Raw genomic sequence first — 9,870 nt, 5'->3', positions numbered from 1 at the left:
TAAACAGAAAACCCATAGCACAAGCATTAAAAACAAGAATCAATAAATGGCACCTCATGAAATTGAAAACCTTCTGTAATGCAAAAGACACTATCAATAGGATAAAGCAGGAACCTACGGAATGGGAAAGATTCCTGTGAAAATATCAACTTATTGTGTACAATGAACTTAAAGAATTCTGTACTCTCTGGGAGCAGAAATGTCAAAAGAAAGTATATTTGTGATATATAGGGTGATACCACAAATTTTATTTTAATTATCAGAAAAATCATTCGTTAATACTTGAACAAATGAAGTTTAAGAAGAATCTTGTTTAGAAAAAGATGGGATTTGGACTGCATAAGGATGAAGCCTTACAACCACCTGTATTCAAGTTCCAGAGGACCTTATGGCTGCATCTGACCTCTGTGGACACCAGGAATTCACACATGCTTCCAGGATGGCAAAATACTCATACATATAAATAAAAAATAAATTCATAGGTTTTTGCTAAAGAGGATAAAAACTTCTTAAAATCACTCTGGTGGTGCTTTGGCTACATGTTTTTAGCATAATGATTATTCTGTTGTCAGAACTTATTTGTACCAAAGGAGTAATTATGGGATAGGCATTCACCACAAACTTCTGAACAGTCAGGATGACTGGGTCATACATCCATAACAGGACTGAGGTTGATGAGATAATGAAGCCTCCCTAGTACATGACCACAAATAAAACTACCAGCAGCAAGATGGACTGTATGGTCTATGAAGATGCTTGCACTGCCATGTCTGAACTAGATAATCACCACGTATACACTTGTAGTCAGCATGATGCCTATGAGAAGCACATCTCTTAAGGTTGACACTATTCAAGTCAGTCTTTTGTTAATGTAATTCATAAGGAAGAATAAGCAGTATTTAGTGACCTTAATCTCTTTGGTCTAACTCATGTTGGTATAAGCACCAACATATCTTGTTACTATTGAAGTACAAGTTGAAAGACCGAAAGTACAAAAAAGTATAGGATTTTTTAGTTTATGTTTAAATTTTGCCAATAAAGAGGACTGATGGTGACAGCCTGATTTATTTGAGTTAATTTTGTATCCAGACACTTTGCTAAAGTTGTTTATCAGCAGAAGTTCCCTGGTAGAATTTTTAGGGTCGCTTATGTATACTATCATATCATCTGCAAATAGTGATACCTTTATTTCTTCTTTGCTAATTTGTATCCCCTTGATCTCTTTTTGTTTTATTGTTCTAGCTAGTACTTCAAGTACTATATTGGGATGAAGCCTACATGATCATGGTGACTGATTTTTTTGATGTATTCTTGGATTCAGTTTGCAAGAATGTTATTGAATATAGCACACTCAGAAGGCAGGTGATACAGATAGACAGGCTTATTTAAAAGTTTCCTCACATCTGAAGTCATTTTCTACATCCTGTAACTCATATGTGTCTTTAAGTCAGATATACCCTCCAGTAAGGATCGTCATTATGTAAATTAAGGTCCCTGAACTAAGGCCTGTGACCTAGGATTATGAAAGTATAGGAAAAAAAGAAAAATATAGGCTCAATCTCAAAAGTCCAGATTGGAAATAAGGAAAATTCTTGAATAGGGACATAAATGAAGAGTTTCTTGAAAAGTAATGAAAGTACTAGTAAAGAAAGAGTTAATGAAAAGTAATCTTAATAGCATTAATAGGAGTCTATTTCATAAATCTGAAAAAGATAAAGTACTTGTGATTCACTGACTATATATTCACCCTATTTTCCTCAGTAATTTTTTATTAACCTGTCTCTTTAATTCTTGATGTACCAGATTGGGTATAGTCTACATTTATATATGCCTTCCATATATCTCCTGTATGTAGAGAATATTATAATCACTGTCTTCACAGTCACATCTACATAGAATGCGTACTTTGTGTGCCTGTATTGTACCTGGGTCTCATGCCTTAGAAATCTAAGCTTATTGATTTAAATCTCCTGATTCCAGGTTAATACCTAGAGAAGTAGAATATTAGTCACATTTGTACACCTGAATAAAAATTATTCAAACATGGGGGTGGGGGGGAAATCACAAAACAAATAGAAAAAAAACAATGGTGAGTCAGTCTTATATCCATAATTTTACTGTGCTCCTTTTTGCAACTACCCATGTTTTGATATCTAATTCTTTTGGAATCATACTGGTAATTCATGATATTCCCACAATTTAAGTCACCAAAATATCTTTCTCTATTTATTTATTTATATATTTATATATTTATATTTATGTTTCTTTTCCCATGATATCTTACATCTCTAGGTTCGGAAATTAAAGACATAGATAAAGTTGAAAATTAGTATTATACTTTTTATACCTTATTAATTGTATAAATATTATGGTTATAAATGGTTCTTGATGATTTCACATTTCATAAACACATTGTGAGACTCTACCTAAGGTTTAAAGAACTAACAAGACAAACACTAATTTTCTTTATTTTTGGGGGAGGGTGGGTTGGTAAATCATAAACAGTATAATTACTTTCATCTTTTCAGCCATCCATGTCATTACTTTACTTAATTACCTCTTTCTTCTGTATTTATCTCCCTCCCACTTATCTAAGAACACACACATTTTCCCAATTTCTGTCTCTGAGAAATTGTGTCCTGCTACTTCCCTTCCTTTCCTCCCATCTTCTTCTGTATTCACCTTCCCTCTCCCCAGTAAGAAGCTCTGTCTTTCCCATTTCTCTGATGATATCACTTGGTGTGGGTTTGGTTTTTTGTTTTGTTTTGTTTGGTTTGGTTTTGTTTAATTTACTTTTTATTGGTTATTTTATTTATTTACATTTCAAATGTTATCCCCCTTCCCAGTTTCCCCTCTGTGAACCCCCTATTCCATCCCTCCTCTCCCCTACTTCTGAGTATGCTCCACCCCCACTCCCACCTCACCACCTTAGCATCACCCTAAGCTGGACAATTGAGCCTTCAGAAGACCAAGGACCTTCCCTCCCATAGATGCCAGAAAAGGCAATCCTCTGCTACATATGCAGGTAGAGTCACAGGTACTCTTCAGTTGGTGGTTTAGGCCCTAAGAGATATAGGGGGGGGGTGTAGTTCATATTGTTCTTTCTATGGGGTTGTAGCCCCCTTCAACACCTTCAGTCCTTCCCCTAATTCTTCCATTGGGGTCCTGTTCTCAGTCCAATGGTTGGCTGTGAGCATCTTCTAAGGTGCATGTGTTTAGTCAATGAGTCCCAAAATGTTGCTAATTTCTGCTTACCTTGTCCAAGTAGCATAAAGTCATCAATATAGTAGACCAATATAGAGGGCCAATAGAGTGGGTCACTATAGAGGCTCATAACATTATCTGGGGCCAAGTTTAGCCTATTGAACAATCATTCCTTGGCCTGCTCTGTATCTGGGCTAACACCTCATGATATTAGATAGAAAAATGTTTTAGAAGATATTAATTTAAATTAAAATATTTTGATAATGAATAAAACCTATCAAAATCCATTATATTGGCAGAACACTAGTTCCTACCAATCCAAAAGCTATGAATGTCATCAGATAACATCTTAGACTTATAAGTAGGGCTCACTTTCTCAGTGTATCAACTACTTTCATAAATCCACAAATGCATTTTAAATTTGCTTTGATTTATACTTTTCTTTGTTCTTTAAAACTTTAAAAACTTTATAAAACTGTTTCAATATTGGAACAACAACTTTTAGGGTAATCTTAATCTGTGTTCTCCAAAAACGTCACAATCACTTTTGAGGTGAGAGAAATATCTTTTGTGGACAGTGACAACACCAAGACTATAAATTTTAGTTACATATCCTGGGATTGTAAAAATAGCCACAGCTTGAGTTTTGGGCCCCACTGTAAATCATGTCTTAGCCACAATTCCGTCAATCATCTGAAAAACATCAGTTCTTGTTTTAATTGTAAAGCCATGAAAATTTGAGGTCTCTTGGAATCATTATCAAATCAGAACTAATATATACTAGGCCTGGAAAATCTGATAATTTATTTGTCCAAGTATATGGATACCTAAGCAAAAGCTTGGAGGTTTCTTTTGAAAATAATGGGAAAGGGGCTATCAGGAAAATCCGTCTACAAGCTGCCAATGTGTGTTCTAGGAACTGAACTTGTGTCCTGTGCAAGAGAATAAGTCCCCTTAACAACAGAGCCAGTTCTGTAGTACCAGCATAAGATTTTAAACAGTGAATCTACTCAAATATTTCAAATACCCTGAGTCTTAAAAGCCTTTAATCAACACTAAACAAAGGGATTTCATTCATCTGGATATTCTTCTCAATGGGCCATCTTATTTCATAAGTACTTTGGCAAAAATTTTTCTATTTTACTCTTACTTTGGATGTCATGTTGAGTATATAAACCCCATATCCTCCCCTACTCTGTCAAGACCACTCTTATCTTAGACACCTTGTAAGGTACCTACCTCTTCATCTCCAGACCTTTCCTCAAAGCCATGGGGAGCATCTGGTCCAGAAATTCCAACTTACTGAAACACACACACACACACACACACACACACACACACACACACACACACAAAGGTTCAAGAACAAAAGTGCTCTCCATGACCCCCTTTAAAATTTTATTTATTTATTTATTTATTTATTTATTTATTTATTTATTTATTTATATCTTCAAATCTGAGTGACTCTTACACTACCAAGTTTACTGTCAGGCCAAGTTACATACTTAGCTATTTCTGGAACACAGCTACTGTGAGCTAACTCCAAGGAAATACTGGAAAAAATTATTTCAAAGATACTGGTTTCTTCCTAATCTCCAGTAACTTATCAGCTCCTACAGATAGGAATCCAATATTCCAGCAAAGCAGAACTTTCACTTTAATGAATCTGGTAACTTGTTAATCACAGCTGATGGATTGTTCAGCCCCAGCTAACCAGAACTACAGAATCTTAATTTAATTTAATCTTCTCCCTCCAAAGTAGCACTAAGGTGTCCTCACATGGGTATTTGACTTTGTTGACCTTTTTGTGTTCTGTGTCTAATATCCACTTATTAGTGAGGATGGCCTTTTGGGTCTGAGTTATCTCACTTAGGATATTTTCTAGTTCCATCCATTTGCCTGCAAAACTCAAGCTGTCCTTGTTCTTACTAGCTGAGTAGTATTCCATTATGTAAATGAACCACATTTTCTTTATCTATTCTCATGAGATGTCTAGGTTGTTTCCAGCTCCTGGCTATGGCATATAAGGCTGAACTTAGTGGAACATGTGCACCTGGGGCATGGTGGGGCATTTTCTTTGAGTATATTCCCAAGAGTGGTATTGCTAGTTCTTCATGTAGATCTATTTCCAATTTTCTGAAAAACCTCCAGATTGATTTCCAGAGTGGTTGTAACAGTTTGCAATCCCACCAGCAATGGAGGAGTGTTCTTCTTTCTCCATGTCTTCTCTAATATGAGTTGTCACCTGAGGTTTTGATCTTAGCCATTCCGATTGGTGTAAGGTGGAATCTCAGGGTCATTTTGATGTGCATTTCTCTGACCACTAAGGACTTTGAACATTTCTTTAGCTGCTTTTCAGTCATTTGAAATTCTTCAGTTTTGAAATCTCAGTTTAGTTCTATATCCCATTTTTAAATTGGGTTGTTTTGTTTTTTGGTGATTAGATTCTTGAGCTCTTTATAAATTTTGAATACTAGCCCTCTATTGGATATGGGGTGTGTGAAGAGTTTTTGCCAATCTGTAGGTTGCCGATTGGTCTTATTGACTATGTCCTTTGCCTTACAGAAGCTTTCCAGTTTCATGAGCTCCCTTTTATCAATTCTTGATCTTAGAGCCTGAGCCATTGAAGTTCTGTTTATGAAGTTTCCCCCTGTGCCAAAGAGTTCAAGATTCTTTCCCACATTCTCTTTTGTTAGATAACATGTATTCAGTTTTACATTGAGGTTATTGATCCACTTGGACTTGAGCTTTGTGCAATGTGACAAATATGGGACTATTCTCATTTTTCTACATATAGACAGCCAGTTAGACTATCACCATTTATTGAAGATGCTTTCTTTTTTCCATTACATGTTTTTGGGTTCTTTGTCAAAGATCAAGTGTATGTGTGTGGATTTCTTTCTGGGTCTTCAATTCTATTCCATCGATCAACTTGACTGTCTCTATACCAATACCATGCAGTTTTTATCACTATCGCTCTGTAATAAAGCTTGAGGTCAGGGGTGGTGATTCCCTCAGCCAGCCACTGTTTTATTGTTAAGAATTGTTTTTGCTACTCTTGTTTGTTTGTTTGTTTGCTTTTGTTTGTTTGTTTTTGCCTTTACATAGTAATTTGAGAATTGCTATTTCCATATCTTTTTGTTTTGGGATTTTGATGGGGATTGCATTGAATCTATAGATTGCCTTTGGTAGGATGGCCATTTTTACTATGTTAATTCTGCCATTCCATGAGCATGGGAGACATCTCCATTTTCTGAGATCTTTTTCTGTTTCTTTCTTGAGTGTCTTGAAGTTATTGTTATACAGGTCTTTCATTTGTTTTGTTAGAGTTACCCAAAGATATTTTATATTATTTCTGACTATTGCAAATTGAGCTGTTTCCCTAATTTCTTCCTCAGCCTATTTATCATTTGTATGAACAAATGTTACTGATTTCTTTTAGTTAATTTTATATCTGGCCACTTTGCTAAAGTTGTTTATCAGCTGGAAAAGTTCTCTGGTGGAATTTTTAGGATCGATTCTGTATACAATCATATCATCTGCAAATAGTGATGCCTTTATTTATTCTTTGCCAATTTGTATACCCTTGATATCTTTTTGTTGTCTTATTGTTGTAGCTAGCATGTCAAGTAATATGTTGAGTAGATATAGGGAGAGTGGGCATCCTTGTCTTGTCCCCTATTTCAATGGGATTGCTTCAAGAATGTCTCCATTTAATTTGATATTGGCTGTTTGTTTGCAGTAAATTGCTTTTATTATATTTAGGTACTGACTTTGAATTACTAATCTCTCCAATACTTTTAACATGAAGGGCTATTGTATTCTGTCAAATGCTTTTTCTGCATCTAAGGAGGATAATCATGTAATTATTATTCTTTGATTTTATTTATAAAGTGGATTTCCTTAATAGATTTTTTTTTATATTAAACCAACCTTGCATCCCTGGAATGAAGCCTAAATGATTATGGTGAATGATGGCTTTGATGTATCCTTAGATTCGGTTTGCAAGAAATTTATTGAGTATTTTTGCATCTATATTCATAAGTGAGATCAGTCTGAGGTTCTCTTTTTTGATTAAGTAATTGTAGGGTTTAGGTATCAAAGTAATTGTGGCTTTATAGAATAAGTTAGTTAGTATTCCTTCTCTTTCTATTTTAAGGAATAGTTTGAGGATCCCACCAGCAATGGAGGAACATTCCCTTTTCTCTACATGCTGGCCAGTACCTGCTGTCATCTGAGTTTTTTTATCTTAGCAAATCTGACTGGTGTGAGGTGGAACCTCAGGGTTGTTTTGATTTGCATTTACCTGATAATTAAGAATGTTGATGGGGATTGCTTTGAATCTGTAGAATGCTTTTGATAAGATGGCCATTTTAACTATATTAATCCTGCCAATCAACAAGCATGGAAGATTTTTCCATTTTCTGAGGTATTCTTCAATTTCCTTCTTCAGTGACCTGAAGTTCTTGCTGTATAGATCTTTCACTTCTTTGGTTAGAGTCACACCAAGATACTTTATGTTGTTTGTGGCTATTTGTGTCATTTCACTAATTTCTTTCTCAGTCTGCTTATCCTTTGAGTATAGGAAGGCAACTGATTTGCTTGAGTTGATTTTGTAACCAGCCACTTTGCTGAAGTTGTTTCTAGCTGTAGGAGTTCTCTGGTAGAGTTTTTTGGGTCACTTAAGTATACTATCATAACATCTGCAAATAGTGATAGTTTGATTTCTTCCTCTCCAATTTGTATCCCTTTGACCTCCTTATGTTATCTAATTGCTCTAGCTAAGACTTCAAGAACTATATTGAAAAGATATGGAGAGAGGGGGCAGCCTTTTCTAGTCCCTGATTTTAGTGGGATTGCGTCAAGTTTCTCTCCCTTTAGTTTGATGTTGGCTACCAGTTTGTTGTATATTGCTTTTACTACGTTTAGATATGGGCCTTGAATTCCTGAACTTTCCAAGACTTTTATCATGAAAGGATGCTGAATTTTGACAAATGCTTTTTCAGCATCTAATGAAATGACCATGTGTTTTTTTTTTCTTTGAGTTTGTTTATGTAGTGGATAGCATTGATGGATTTCCGTATATTGAACCATCCCTGCATTCATTGGATGAAGCCTACTTGATCATGGAGCATGATTTTTTTGATGTGTTCTTAGATTCGGTGGGCAAGAATTTTATTGAGTATTTTTGCATGGATATTCATAAGGGAAATTGGCCTGAAGTTCTCTTTCTTTTTTGGATCTTTGTGTGGTTTTGGTATCAGCGTAATTGTGGCTTCCACATAAAACCTGACACACCGAAACTAATAGAAAAGAAACTGTGGAAGACCCTTGAAGATCATGGGCACAGGAGAAAAGTTCCTGAACAGAACACCAATAGCTTACACTTTAAGATCAAGAATTGACAAATAGGACCTCATAAAATTACAAAGTTTCTGTAAGGCAAAGGACACTGTCAAAGGGACAAAACGGCAACCAACAGATTGAGAAAGGATCTTCACCAACCCTACATCTGACAGAGGGCTAATATCCAATATATAAAAAGAACTCAAGAAATTAGACCCCAGAGAACCAAATAACCCTATTAAAAATGGGGTACAGAGATAAGCAAAGAATTTTCACCTGAAGAACTTCAAATGGCTGAGAAGCATCTTAAGAAATGTTCAACACCATTAATCATTAGGGAAATGCAAATCAAAACAACCCTGAGATTTCACCTCACACCAGTCAGAATGGCTAAGTTTAAAAACTCAGGAGACAGCAGTTGTTGGAGAGGAAGTGGAGAAAGAGGAACACTCCTCCACTGCTGGTGGGATTGCAATATGGTACAATCAGTCTGGTGGTTCCTCAGAAAACTGGACATGACACTTCCAGAGGACCCTGCTATACCTCTCCTGGTCATATACCCAGAGGATTCCCCAGCATGCAATGAGGATACATGCCCTACTATGTTCATAGCAGTCTTATGTATAATAGCCAGAACCTGGAAAGAGCCCAGATGTCCCTCAATGGAGGAATGGATACAGAGAATGTGGTATATTTACACAATGGAGTACTACTCAGCAATTAAAAACATGAATTCATGAAATTCTTAGGCAAATGGTTGAAAGTCGAAAATATCATCCTAAGTGTGGAAACCCAAACACAAAAGAATACTTGGAATGCAATCACTGATCAGTGAATATTAATTAGCCCAGAAGCTCTGAATTCTCAAGACACAATTAGCATATCAAATAATACCCAAGAAGAGGCAAAGAGAGGGAGGGCCCTGGTTCTGAACAGAGTTGATCCAGCATTGTAGGGAAGTTCCAGGACAGGAAAATGGGAGTGGGGTGATTGGGAAATGGGCAGAGGGAAGAGAGCTTATGAGACCGATGGGAAAGGGGAAAGCATTCAGAATATAAACAAAAATTATAGAAAATAAAAAAATAGAATGTCGAACATTTCTTTAGGTGATTCTCAGCCATCCAGTATTCCTCAGTTGAGAATTGTTTGTTTAGCTCTGTACCCCATTTTTAAATAGGATTATTTGGTTCCTTTGGATTTAACTTCTTGAGTTCTTTGTCTATATTCAACATTAGCCCTGTCAGATGTAGGACTGGTAAAGATGTTTTCCAAATCTGTTGGTTGCCCTTCTGTCCTATTGACAGTGTCCTTTGCCTTATA

The 9,870-nt window shown here is 35.9% G+C and overlaps 1 pseudogene; it reads right to left on the bottom strand.

Annotated features, from left to right (window-relative positions):
* Nucleotides 1-489: 489 nt before the first annotated feature.
* LOC127677932 (vomeronasal type-1 receptor 53-like) lies at nt 490-3,279 on the bottom strand (annotated as a pseudogene).
* Between the last annotated feature and the right edge of the window lie 6,591 nt (nt 3,280-9,870).

Source organism: Apodemus sylvaticus, chromosome 2 (assembly GCF_947179515.1).
Source record: "Apodemus sylvaticus chromosome 2, mApoSyl1.1, whole genome shotgun sequence".
Taxonomy (NCBI): Eukaryota; Metazoa; Chordata; class Mammalia; order Rodentia; family Muridae; genus Apodemus; species Apodemus sylvaticus.
This window is presented reverse-complemented; position numbering and strand designations above follow the sequence as displayed.